The 14,952-nt window shown below is 35.3% G+C and overlaps 1 long non-coding RNA gene across 1 annotated transcript; it reads right to left on the bottom strand.

Moving 5' to 3' along the window:
• Positions 1-14,032: 14,032 nt before the first annotated feature.
• LOC131547786 (uncharacterized) lies at positions 14,033-14,952 on the bottom strand. The gene is made up of 3 exons (XR_009273012.1): positions 14,822-14,952; positions 14,355-14,419; positions 14,033-14,263 (listed from the first exon to the last, which is right to left on the bottom strand). It is a non-coding gene; the product is annotated as an uncharacterized LOC131547786 (long non-coding RNA).

Here is a 14,952-nt window from a genome sequence, read left to right as displayed (position 1 = left end):
GAATATTTCTGATGTACAGATGTACTCCAAACGATGTACAAACGGATTTTCCAATCATTACAAGCGATGTAACGTCCAGTAGTCAGTCCCAAGCTGCTGCGGCGTTGTAGACACGGTGTTGGGCAAATTGTGTCAATCCAAATGTAAGAAATTAGGAAAATAAAACGACCTCAGTATAATGTCGCCAAAGAGACCGTTACAGTAGTATACAGCAATTTTAAAAAATACAGTAAGTCTCTGTATGTGGGGTCTGACGTCACAGAAAATTCCCATGATGCAAAGGGTATTACAGTTATTTACTGTAAAGGAAATTTGCAGTATTACACTGGGTGATATACAGTAAATAACTGTGGAAATTACAGAAATGTCTAACAGTGTACACTATCTACTACACTAATGTTTCACAGTATGCTGTATGTGTTTGAATCACTAAAAATAATTACTCAAAACTCAAAAGTATACATTTATAATGGACTACACTGGTCATGCAATCTGTTTAAGGCATAGACGTTAAAAAAAAAAAAAAAAAAAGATGAAGTGAGGCCAAAATGTCTCAAAGATGGCTGCTGCCATGCTACGTTGATAATGTAATTTGGAGCCAGTGTCTGCAAAGTAGTGCTCGTGAAGTGGAGCTGCATACTCCTGCAGACTCATATAATTCATAAAAAAAAAGAAATATTAACTGCTAGCTAACTAGCTAACAGTCACCTGTTTTTTCCTGCATGGCTAACGCTAAGCTTGTTGTCTTAGCTAGCTGGGCAATAACATTTATTTTCTAATTAGCTTATAAAGCACAAATTTAACTGAACAAACTTCAATGATCTCTTAGGTCGGTTAGTACAATTTACTGCAGAACAAGTCATTTTGTCGCTTGGAAACAAAACAGTTATGGAAAACTACATAAAATTAGAGAAACCAGCTTTGGGGAAAATGTATTTGAAGTGTAATTAGATTCATTTATTTATTTATTATAGTTTGGCTTGATCCCTTTACCTGAATAGGGCGGTTTATGACCTATAGTGCAGCCAGCCACCAGGGGGCAATCAAAATGTTTTGGTTTCACTTTTCAGGATGTGTGTGGTTTAAGATTTTATGAAGTAAAAGAGTCAGTGGTTTGGGAATCAGAAAATTGGTAACACTGTATGTTTATGATTCACTAAAAAGAATAAGTGATTGGACTTAACAAACACTGCAGATTCATTGTGATCACTGAAAAGTGTAGTAGGATGGAACCAGTTCCGAATAAGAAACGATTCTCGGATTCCATCCCTAATATAATAAATAAACTGCTTCATTGTAAGCTCCATGGTTTAATATTACATGAAAGCAGTTATACTCGCACTTTAGGGCATACTTGAAAAACTCAGCCCTGGGCTAATGTTTCCTGTTTGAGGCTATAGCAGCAATCTGTGTTCATGTTAGAGTGCTTTTTCAAACTCATGTTGACAGAAGAGATGAAGAGGATGAGAGATGTGTCATTGTTAGCATTCTCTCTGATGCTTTGGAGCAACCTGAGCTCATCGAGGCCACGGCAGAGGGTCATTTCATGTGCCACATGTGCTAACATGCTTGCTTTGTTCAGAGAGACTCTCTAATAGGCATAACAGTGTGAAGATATTACCCCTTTTATGCACGATTAGAATGAACCTTCAGAGCAGTTGGGCCTTTGATTGCATCCAGCTGTGGTCTATTCACTTTTTAAAGAAATTACATGCCATAATTGTCAAAAAAATGCATTTATAATAATTAAATAATACATATAAGCATTTACCAAAATTCCCAACAGCACAGCATGGATCACTGATCTCTACCAGCAATCCATACTGTACTATTGTTGGAAATGTTTGCATATTACCTTGTGGTTGTGTGATGTGGTTTTATAAAAATTTAAAGGGGTTTTAAATCCATACCAATGACTCAAGATGTTAACAGACCATGAATACAACCAGAATTCCAACATATCTGGGTTTTTGCACATAAGAACAGCTATTTTACTGACCACGAATAACCGTCTGTGGGTCAGAGGCTGCTGAACCCTGAAACCACAATCTATTACAGAAGTGGTGCAATAAATTTGCATAAATCATTGCTATTTAACCTAAACCGCAGGCACTTTAAACAGATTTACTATTATTTATTCAAACAAGGCTCCAGAATGATTGAGGATAATTACTTGTTGGACTTGAGGATGTAGTGGCTTGATATTACCTCATTGAAAATGCATGATAATGTTATTAAGAGCTGATGACTATCACACTTTTTCATCTCACTGGAAGATCCACACATTACCATTTCAGTTTGTGTGACCTTTTAAGGATCACAGTCGATACTGATCATGTTTGCAGTGATACATTTCCAGTAAAAGCTCATTTTGACAAAACACAGACCTTTACAGCCAAGAAAATCCACTAATTCAGGTAATGCAAACAAACAATGGCTGAACAGAACAAAACACCAAGGGGAATTATAATGAGCTTACCAAGAAATGTTCAGAGCAACAGTCTATTTACCTTTATATGTGTGCTCTGGAAAGCCTTCAGCCTTGTGTTTGAGAAAATGGCCAGCCAGCAGGAAGAATATAAATGAGTCTTGCAGCAATCATTTTTGTTCACAGTAATGTTTGAACTGAGGTTTCTCACACAGCTCTGCATCTGACGAGAGGAAATCATTTGTCATAAAAGACAGCTAAAAATAAATATGTACATTTTTTCTTGATCAAAAAGTTTTCAGCTTTATTATAATACAAATGAGAGATCTGACTCAAAATGGGAGAGTGTAAACCAATAATGTGCAACAATAGGCCAGTATTAGGCCTACATGTTGCTTTTTTTTTTTTTGCCACATGCTGCAAGTGATGCAGACACACACAAATTGACATGTGTTGAACAACTAGTTGAGATGAATTATAAGATTATTTATGCCTGTACAAGATTTCTGTTTTTCTAAAAAAATAAATAAATCGTTTCTGACATGTACTCTATTAAGGAAGTGGGGATTTAAATGTTTTACAGGTCTTAAAAATTATAACTGTCAACAATTAAAACGTCTGTTATTTTACATTTGTCAGTTACATTTCACTACTGCAGCGCAGCAAGTCTATCCATCAGAAACTCTGACTAATTTCCTTCAGCGTTTTTGGCAGCTAAAATCGTTCGATGCTTTTCGTATTTCCGCCTTTCATATGGCCCAAGCTGGTACTGCTACTATAGTCATTTCACAGCATGCACTGTGCAAGCGATTTAATATAAATTCATTAAACAAACCCTAACAACACAGATCTCATTATTTCACGTAGGTCCTAAGCGTTTGCAAAAATATTATCTCCTATGTTGCAGTATGAATATTTGCCGCGAGGTGGCATTTGTCCGACATGCAGTTTAGAGCTGACTTCAGGTAGAACAACGTTCAAATTTGACATGAAAGTGTTGCATGTTTTCAAAATGGTTTCAGGGGACCATCTGGAGCATGACATGAAGAAAAAAATGACACACCTGAGGTAAATAATGACACACATGAATCTTCGGTGTGAAACAATGACTGTACTCACACAGCAGCTGAACACAGTTAAATTATATAGCTAGAAATCTAGATTAAATTTCATATCATCACGGCATGTCAAACATGTCCTATCACACAGTTTAACAGTTAAAACTGCACTTTATATCATGGCAGGTGTGAGCACGCAGATGTATAGTATTGTGGGCTTCAGTGAAATTCAAAGCAGGAAACAACAGGCCTGAGAGCCTCTAACAATGGATGATTCTGGAAGTGGAAGTAATTTGACTGACAGATGTTATTTAATGCTGTGAAAGAGCAGCCTTGGACTCAAGCCCCATCCATCCATCCACGCAGCCCACATGTCCTGCCTAGAACCTGGCCAGACACCCACTGATTAAGTCACGGTTTCATGCGTTTAGACTGGAATCTGTTTTCTTAACCCCTTCTATTTTATTTCCTTTTGCCTGTAGTTCTTATAATGAACACTAAGATTTATTGACAAGACTGTAAAAACATGTATATATTTGATTGGTTTTCAGCATTTCAAGCTGAATTTAAATAGAATGAGATCAAGTAATATCTGAGAGGGGTTCAAAAGTCTGGGACCATTACTGAAAATGTTTTTATTGTGTATTTTTCTTCTCTTAAAGCAGAATTTCATTACTAATGATAGACAACTGTAGAAAAATAAATTTATTTATTATATATATACATATATAAATTATTAATATATAATTATAATATCACGCACATGCACACACACACACATATACATTTAAATGTTATTTATTTTTATTAATATTACTATTTATTAATAGTAGTAATTATATAATTAAATCATTTAATTACATCGTATTAAATAGATATTATATTAAATATAAATTTTTTAGAACAGTCTGGGATGGATTTAGCGATTTTATTTTTGATATTTATAAACAAGCAAACTCTCATACTGAAGGGACTTGCGCAAGATTTTCCCTTTTCATCCACCCCTGGCACTTATAATGCCATAATGAACGCACACGTGTTCAAGTCATGAAGCAATAGAATATAATTTGTTTTCTGCACTAGACTTTACAGATGTGACAGCTAAAGAGATGTGTTCAGCATTGGCGAAATTAAGAGTTTTAAAGATATGGAAGAAACAAAGCTACTAAGAATCAGGGCAACTGTCTTCTGTTTGTATGAAACCACATGTTTCCCTCCCTAATGATGCTCAAGCTCATAGGCTTTTTCCATCTGTGGTGTAGAGTAGATTCCCCGAATCACTTTTGTTAAAACCGTCCTAGTATTATTACCTGGTCCTATTTATTTTCCATGGAATAAATGGGGTCTATTTGGAACAAATTGTGTCAGGACGATTAACTTGCTGTCTTGTTGTAAGTCTTACTAATGTAAAAGCTTTCCTATGTAAATTGAGCTGCAAAACCTTTGCTCCCTCCAACAGCTGCATTAGAAAATGCATGTGGTTTTCAAAAAAAAATATTATTTTAATGTCAAATCTCAGCCATTACAGGTTTGGCAGTGGCATCCTCACTGTGCACAGATGGCTCAAAAAGGGGAATTACAGAATGGAAGAAGGTGCTCACAGCTCTATTGTGTGTTCACGGGAATCTTTATAGATCTGATATAATACATCTCACAACATAGCGCACAATAGAGAACATTTGTGGAAATCTGACATGGTGCACGGTGTATCTTGCTTCCTCTTTATGTAAAGGTTGTTAAAATCCAGGTTTTAATCTCATCAAGCTGCACAGAGGCTCCTGATGACATTGTAATATCTTCTTCAACTCATTTGTTCCCTATGTCATGAATCAGTGTAGCATGATGAATTTGTATACTAAAGGACCTCGGTCCACTAAACATTGAGACAATGATCACTCAGATGCTGTTTATTCAAACTTTCAAAAACAAATCCTGGAAAATGTGTTTTCATAAAAATATTAAGCAGATTAATTATTCTTTATTAAGAAATAAGCAGAAAATCAGCATATCAGAAAGATTTCTGAAGGATCATGCATCCTCACTGACTTTTTATTGTGTATTAGTTATTTCTATTGCCAGCCATTTTGAAGCATGACTCTTTTATTGAATACAGTACTTCTTTGAATAAGTTTTTTTTGGTGACCATTATAAAAGTATATTTAGTATGAATGTGTGTATAATCTGGATATATACTACATCCACCATGTCGGCACTGTCAATGACAATTTACCCACCATTTACCAATCCACTCCTGTGGCCTTATGGGATTGTAAAGTAATGTTTATATGGGTGGTTCAGAATCTTGTCAAAAGTAATGAAACCTTGAATTCAGACATATTAACCTTGTCACATTTTTACTTACTATGAGAAGTATGAATATTTTGATATCTTTAGAAACTGACTAAGGAGTGGACTGAGACACACCCAAGTACAAGACATTACTGGAAACAATGAACAAGGAAGACAGGAAGCTAAAGACAGGAAATGAGACCTTTAGAATATTAATCATATCAAAACCATATCAAAATAAAAGACACTGACTGACATAAAAGACTTCAAAACAAAAGTACAAACGTCACACAAAGACAAACCCAATACAGACCACAATTTAGGTTTCCTGACAAAGCTTTTTTTTATATAGTGAAGGGTGTGTTGTATTTCTTTGACTGATGCAGGCAAAGAACAGCTGTGTGTGATTATTTGATGGATTATTTGATTATGTGCTGGAGACCGTTCAGAAGGGAGATCGCCCGGAGCTATTTTTTTATTTTGCTTAGCAGTTTTTGAGTTATGAGAGAGACGCTGTCCGCTTTAAGACTAATGTCAAAGAGTACAATACTTGACAAGATTAACAAATGAGCACAAAGCTACCTTGCCAATTTGCTATTGTAAATTCAGGTGTGCTGCCCCCTTTCTATGTTTAAATTTCCTTAAAAACATTTCCTTCTGTAAAACGTTTTAGCCTTTGCCCCCTTCCTAAACGAGTATCATGTTTCCTCTTAATGCAGTGACCATTTTTAACCAGCTCTCACACCCTTTGGAAAATGGAAACTTTGAGTCACTAAGGAAGCACATGTAATGAGATTCAAACAAGCTTAGACATCACCTTAGGCTTCATGTCACTGTCCAACATGAGACGCCTCAACAAGTTTGAGCTGAAATGGCCCGCTTTGAAGATGTATCCATCATCCATAAGAATTTATGACCTGGACATCTCTCTTTTTTGTGATTTATGTCATGTTTTTTTTTTTGACAAATTTCTCTGAGGCCATACCACCATGTTTCAGTTGTAGATAGATAAGATAGATAGTATAAAGATGTTTACATTGTTACAAAAGTTTTCTATTTCAGATAAATGCTGACTTTCTTTCCATCAAATAATCTGGAAATAAATCTGAGAAATATTAAGCAGAAAAACTGTTTTTCAACACTGATAATGAGAAATGTTTCCTGAGCACCAAATCAACATTAACATTAACAATGTACTAATGCAATTATACATTTCTATGAATCTTCATGCTCTAATACTTCCAGTATTTTCAGTATTATCACTTTCCCCCCAAAATATAAAATATGGAAAACTTGACAAACATTAATATGTCACATACATGAATACATAAAATTGCGTGGGTATAATGCACGTACGCCACGTTTACACAAACTGTGTGATAAATCAGAAAGAAAAAGTTTATACCTCATACAGTGACATAATGTAGGCGTTCATTTTCTTCATGCAAACACAAAAATACCAAGAAATACAAGTGTGATTCACATTTTCATAAGATCTTCCAAAACGCTGCGGTAACTGAAATAAATGTTCTGGTGCAGTACAGATGTTCTGCAATGTTCTTCTCCAGCAAATAAAAGTTATGGCAACTGATCAACAAACAAATAACAAACAAAGCCCTGCTGACAAATAAATGTGATATAAAAGGACTCCACTGACCAAAAGGATGTTATTGTTTGTGTAATGCATTTAAGGTGTTCAGAATAAAATTGGGTTTGTTTTCTGACCCCTCAGATTCATGGAGCCGATGGCATCTTCAATACCTCCGTGAAGTTGGCACCACATAAAAAGAAATAATAACCAAAACTATGCCATTCGTTTGTGCTGATTTGGTTTTTGAGATATTAAACATTCTTTTTTTGACCGTGTGACGTCACTCTCCACCCCATGTTGCCCAAATCGCTCCAAACCCTCGATTTGTGCCGTTAAAACAAACACGGTATCTATTTTCCTTCCTTAGATATATAACCAAATTATTTTCGGGAGCTGTGACGTCACTCTCCACCCCAGTTCGTCTAAATCGCACAAAACTGGTGTCATTCATTTGTGCTCGATTTGTGCTGATTTGTGCTGTTGAAAGAAACAATGTAACCATGAACTCTTCTTAAATATAACGAAAACTTCACTCTCCACCACATTTAGTGCAGCCGCAGAGTAAAAATAATAATAAAAGTAAATAGTTAGTGTTCGTGCTGCCTTAAAATTTCAAGTTTAGTCAGCTCCAAGTTTTCACTAACTTCATATTTCAAGTTGACTAAGCTTAAATTTCAAGGAAGCATCAAGTTGAAATGCTGAGACCGTTTTTTTTTTTTTTTTTACAGTGATCTAAATCGTTCTAATTCGTTTGTGCTCGATTTGTGCCGTTAGGAAAAATAATCTGGGTAATATTTTCAGCGATTAACAACATAAATTCTGCTCTGCACCAAATTTACTGTATTCCGCCAGAGAGGACTGCGGCTGCAACGCATTGTCAATTGGATTACTTCTGGTAGTGCTTTTGAAATTTTTGCAATAAATAAATGATTGTAATTGTATTTACCTGTCTGTCATGTTTTTCTTATACTGTACAGAAATAGCTATGTTTAGGTTTAGATGTAGAAGTGGGATTAGCGACTATAAAAACATTTTTAATGCTATATTGTTACTAAAATGGTTATTTTCCTGCATGTTTGGGTCAATTGCGTTTTATATATCCTTTTATATTCGCTATTAAATGGGTAGGTTTAGGTTTGGGAGTAGGTTAAGGGGTGTAAAAGTCTAAATCGCTTATAGATAAAATGATGAAAATGCATTGATTCGAATATCTTAATGATATAAAAGATACGTAAATATTTTTACGTTTTTTAAGCTAAAAATACGTATCGATTTGTACGTTTTAAACGTTGAAATACGTCTAAATTGTACGTTTTGTGTTTGTAAATGTTACGTATTAGTACCTACGTATGAACATGAGACCAGGCTGTGCTGTTTTTTAACCTTCTCATATTTTTTTTCTACATGAGACTCACATTAATCATCACTCAAGATTCAGGCTGCCTGGAACATCAACACTGTTGATTTGAGTTGTCATCCTCAGGATACGTCAGTGTCTAGAGAAAGACAGTTTAAAAACAGGCATTGTTTTATTTTTCAGCCTGACTAGACATATTACAGTTAGGGGATGTTACACTTGGCAATGCCTTAACTGGCTGTCCTCAGGAGTGAAGAAGTGAAGATGGACAACACCAGAAGGTCAGTGAAGCGGTAAACAGCGATGAAACAGTGAGGAGGTGCGTTTATTCTTAGAACTAGTCTGAAAAGATGAGCCAACTGGAGTGGTTCTCCTGAGGCGCATAACAGATGGTGGTGAACAAGTGGGTCTGTTAGTATTCCCATTCATATTGTACATCAACTCAAGAACACCTGACTTATGACTCTCTAAAGCCACTTCAATAAGAGCTGTCACTACATGAAAAATCACATGGTGATGATCCATTATGACCATGGAAATTAGAAAATGGAGAGTACCAAAAGCTAAATATGTATGTGAAACCCTCTTACAACCTTATCCAGACACTTACATTGTATTTGCCAGTAATGTGGTATTTTGAAAGTAGAGCTTTTCCAGTGGAATAATGGTGTCATCGTTACAGAACACTTTTAAAACAAAGGCAATCACGTTCTGAAGAAACATTTCCATTAGTAAGTTCATGTTTTGATAAAAAATAATGTTATGTTAACCAGTAGTAAAAAATAAGTTTGATATCAAACCATCACCGTCAGTGTGGGAAAAAATGATAAATTATTGAACAGTATTTTAACATATTAGTCTAATTCTTGGTTTACTAACTATCTAAATACTCACACTATAACATTATGCTGTTTTAAAATAATTATTAAAAAACACAACATATTCTCATGAAACCTTGTAATAATTTGTACAAAATGGCATAAGATGTCCTATATCTTAGAACGTACAAAAAGGTATACTTTTTTTCAGGTCGTATGTTTTTGTACAATCCATAATCCCAATTTCAGCATATTGTACAAATTAAACATTCTCATGAAACTGGATTTAAAAAAATAAAAACCTTTGTTTGTTTTATTTATGAATAAATTTTCCAATTTCAGATTTCCCCAAAGGGAGGTTTGTCAGATTTAGCTCACTTCTGGGACAGTTTTGTCCCTAAACCACAGCTAAGCACGTACAAACCCACATACATAAACCGTATATAACCCATCTATCACTCCTTTCCATTTAGATGCTGATCTTTCATAAGAAAGTAACTATGCCAGAAACGAGGATCCAATTTGAGTCCCATCCAGATTAATCAATCCGATCCAAGAGATACGGTAACCACAATGGCTTCAGTTAAAAGAGCTGCATAAAACACATACAGTGTCCCATCTGTCTAATTAGCCAACAAACTTTAATTACACTGAAACAGTTCAGGAAGTCCAGGTTTTTTTATATCCTTTTGAAATAGTCCCTTAGGGGACAAGATGCATATATTGAGTTATTAATCTTGACACTGTAGAGTTTTAAAGAATGCACTCTTTGAACCTTATATCTACTGGATAAATCAAGAAAGCATTATGCATGCACGCTTAATTGGTTCTTTTTCAGGTATGCAGGGTTTTCAAGCATTACAAACTCTCTTCTAAACTCTCTATTTCTTCTCAAGTAAATAAGTCCTGCAATATCTCAAGGGCGTTACACAACACTGTGGGCAAGGTAAACACTTGTTTGATGACCTGGCCTGAGTCAGTGTGGGATAGCTGTCAGATGGTGACTCACTGTGGACTGAAGTGGGGCTGAGAATAATCTCTGTCTGCGAGTTTGGATGAACGGGACCCAGCGGTGCCACCATAAAGTTCCCATTAACTCCAATTACAGTGTCGTAAAAAGTGGCTGCAAGTCAAAATCAAACAAAGGAAGGAGCGATTCCATCAAATGCCGACTGAAGAGGCACTCAGGCCAAATCACACCACATCTGAAACACTTTCATATTGTTTTGGAGTTTGACAGCATATGGTCCAAGCATAACAGAACAAATGTTAACATCTCCCCATCTGTGTTGTTTTTATCTTCATATTTTGGTGGCTGTGAAGTATTTCTAGAGATATATGGTAACAGAATTCGATGACATACACTTAAAAACAATAGTAAAACCTGTTGTTTACTTTGTAACTCATTTATTTGAAATGCTCTTCATAGACAAATGTGCACCATGTGAATACTGCCTCAACCAGACTTAGGACTTGAGAAACATATATGAGCAAAATTATAAATTAGATCAATCTGAATTTCTTAATCCTTGTGGGATTGTTTTATCAATGATGTATACACTCAATTTTTCCTTTTGGAAAGGTCGTTAATCTTGACAAAATTGGCAGAATTGCGATTTACTAAAAGGCATAATTTGCTAACCATAATTTAAGACAGTCTTTATGTCAGCAGTTGGCAGGGGAACACATTTTTCCTTAACAGGAAAAAGCCGGTTCCACAATAGAGGATAGCTGACCATTGCAGGATGACCATGATGCTCCAAAACAGACAAAGCATGCAAACACAAGAAAGAGCTCAATAATATAAAAAGGCCCTGAAGCTTGAGTTCTGCTGTCATTAAAGCAAAAGACAAAAAAAAAAATCCAAAATATTTCACTCACATTATGTTGTTAATAAAATTAAAAACAGGCAAAATAGAAGATTTTAAACCCAACTGTATGAATTTAACTCTCAAATACTATACTTTTGAGCCATTTATACAGTAGCAGGCAAGACAAATAACAAATAAAGGTACTATTTTATATGCATGAACACTGGAGGATATCTGAACATCTGTTCTCCAGTTCACTTTAAACTGTACTATACCTAGAGGTTTGGCAAACCCTTCAGATGTAAAAATCTAGTCAGACTTCCAGGGCTTGCATATTCATGTGCATTTATTGAAATTGACCCTTTTGGCAGCATTAGCTTGTTAGCTAATAACACTGTCTCCTGCTGTTTCATTTGTGAAGGAAACGTTCATGTTTTGTGCCATACACAAATGCTCAGTCCTAAGAGTGATTTTTGGCCCTTTGTTTAAGTTAATTATGACCAGAAGTTTCAGTGAATTACACTTAAATACACATGGTTTGCTGCCAAATGGTTGCCAAAATATGGACTTTGCCAAGGTTAAATTACGAATCCATATGTGATTTACATCACAGTTTGTGTTGTGATTGTCTGGAGACACTGTCACTTCCTGTCAACTGAGTACAACTCCGATTCTGTTTCATCCTAAAAAGTACTACATAATGGACAACATGGATACATTTTAAAACAGGGATTACTATTGTATGTCATCCATTATCCTCGCTATTAAATGCACAATAACACTGAAGCCAAAGCATTCTCTGGTTAATAGGCAATAAATAAGTCTGTACATGTTTATAGATGTTCTTTTATTTGGTTATGTTTGATTCTATAACCTTATGAAGGATGCGAGCATCGTAAACACAGCTGCCTGTGACTAGTTTTGCAAATCAAAGCATGTCCTTTTTCTTTTGGCCTCACATAAAAGATTTATTCCTTGGGTGTGACATTCTTGACAGTTTATCATATGTCCTGAAAAAGCACCCTGAAGATACATGCATGTCATCTGGTCTTTTTTCGACAAGGTCACGCATGCTTGCATGTTTGTAGGCGCATGGATGTACACGTCAGGCATGTTTATACAAAGAATCTTTTAACATGCCAGGCTGAAACTGCAGTTGAAATCATAAAAATTGACTTTGTTGGGATTAGTGCAGCCTTTCAGAACATAAGCAGTGGTAATAATTACAAACCTAGACATTACATTTTAAGGCCTCGTTTCTTTATGGCTCCATTTTTGAAGGTTTGTAATTTTAGGAGTTTTGGGATTCTGAGTTCAGAAGAACTGCGCCGAAGTGATTTGAGGTAAAAGGCAATCTAACAAATGATTAGTCTCTCCAAATGTCATGAAAAGGAATGAGATCATTATGGTACTCTATTGTTGTGAGTCATTTTAAAGGGAAAATTTGCTCAGAAATTCTGTCATCATTTACTCACCCAAATATAATTTTAAACCTGTATGACTTTGTCTTCTGTGGAACACAAAAGAAGATGATCGATGCTTTTGTCATACAATGAAAGTCAAAGGGGTTCAAAATAATTTTGGACCTTACTGACTTTAATTGTGTGGACAATAAAGCACTTTTAAAAAATCCAATTTAAATATCTTGTTTTGGAACAATCGAGTGAGTAAATGATTTAATTTTTGAGTAAACATGGCATGAAACACCTTTTGGTTTATAGAGAGATGGCACTGGGACTAATATAAAATCTGATTCTTTTGCTCTCTCTCTCTGTTTCAGAAGAAAAGTATAAAAGCACAGCTGCAAGCCTGCTCTAAACTCAAGGTCACTCCTGTTCTTATGAGTAAAATGAAACAATTTTGGTCTAATCTCTCACATATCATGTTTCATCAGATTTTCCTAAGAGCCAGTTATGATGGATGACAAATGAATTCACATCTCCTGCTTGTTATCCACCACAGACATATTTAGCTTGCAAACAAATAGAATTGGTTTGCACTTCATACATTTCAAAAATGAAAAATGCAAATCATTTATATACTCAGGTGCATTAAATAACTGCAGCCACTTAGAGATACAAACATTGTTTTAGTTCATCCAACAAAATGTTGGCCGAATCATTTGGAATTACACAGAGCTCAGTGTGAATGTCAAACAAAAAATGCTATAGCTGTGGTGTCTGAATATGTGATAGAAATGAAGTTCAAATCAGTTCATTTATTCTCTCAGTATGGTGCACAGCTGAGGAATTCCAGATATGACCTGTAAAATAATGAGCTAATAGGCGTGAAGCTGAACTCCATGTCCGCTCTGTTGGAATATTTCTGCTTAAAGAGCTTAATAGAAAATTCCAAATAAAACACAAACCCACAAGAGAAACACGGTACAATTACTAATGAACAAGAAGTTCTCAGTCATGTAAACTGTTAGACATTTCAAAGGGTTTTTACACTGTTGCCAATAAGTTACTGTAATTACAATTTACAGTAGCAAACTGTATTTGATTTATCAGTATACTACTGTAATTCATTCATTTTAATATAGATTTCATTAGATTTTATAATTTTTATATAGAATTCATTTTATTTTTACTCTACATAGGTACTACTGGCATTCAATTAAAACAGACACAATAATTACAAAATATCAAATTCTTTATTTAAAACATTGCATGTATAACACATAAAAATACAGTCTTCCAGTGCTGAAACAGTGCATCTTCACCATTTCTCCTGTCTTAGGACGTTTTGCAGTGCATTTTGTTGTGATTTATCCTCACAAAAATCTTTAGGCAACAGAAACATAAAGACAAGCAGCCAAAGAATACATAGCCATTTGCAAAACCCAGGTGCTGCTCCAAAACGTAGCCACCTTCTTTGCTCACCCTCCACTTTGACAGAAATGTCTTCTCTGAAAAACAAGTAGAAGAAATAGCACACTTTTAAAAGGCAAACCTCATATAGAATACACAAATCTCTCAAAAACATAGTTGTTCTCTTACCATGAATTATCAGTCTCAGGGTGGCTGGCATGTCCATGTCTTTCTTGATGCTTCATTGCAGTTGCCTTTAAAACACAAATACAAAAAAATGCAGTAAATCTTAAATTCCATTAAAAACTATAACAAGCTAATTCTAAAACTAGAAAGACAGCTAGCCATGAAACTTAACTTAGCTAACATAGGATTTTATTTTCTCAGGCTACTGGCCAACATTAACTACTAACACCTGAACTAAATTTCACATTAGTTAACCTAATGTTAATATAAGATAAGCGTTGCTCGTTAAAAACAATTTTAATTAGGTAACTTAATTCAATAAGCTGACAAAAGTCGTTTGAAACGACAGCGCAGTTTACCATGGTAAAGTTTGTTACCACCATGTTGACCAGTAAATGTTACTAATGTTAGGTAAATTGGTGTGCAAAAATCTGACACAAACACGCAGACAAACGTACATATATTTTTACCTTGCTTGCTGGTCTTTTTCTCTCGTAAAGTGCATCGACACACAACGTAGATGTTCTCCGGAGCTCTCCCACTCTGGCGGGTTCATCCCCGGGAAAAACCCGCGACGCTACCCGCTGCTTCTGTGTCTTCC

The sequence above is a fragment of the Onychostoma macrolepis genome, chromosome 10 (assembly GCF_012432095.1).
Source record: "Onychostoma macrolepis isolate SWU-2019 chromosome 10, ASM1243209v1, whole genome shotgun sequence".
NCBI lineage: Eukaryota > Metazoa > Chordata > Actinopteri > Cypriniformes > Cyprinidae > Onychostoma > Onychostoma macrolepis.
The sequence above is the reverse complement of the archived record's forward strand: the minus strand, read 5'-3'. Positions and strand labels throughout refer to the sequence as shown.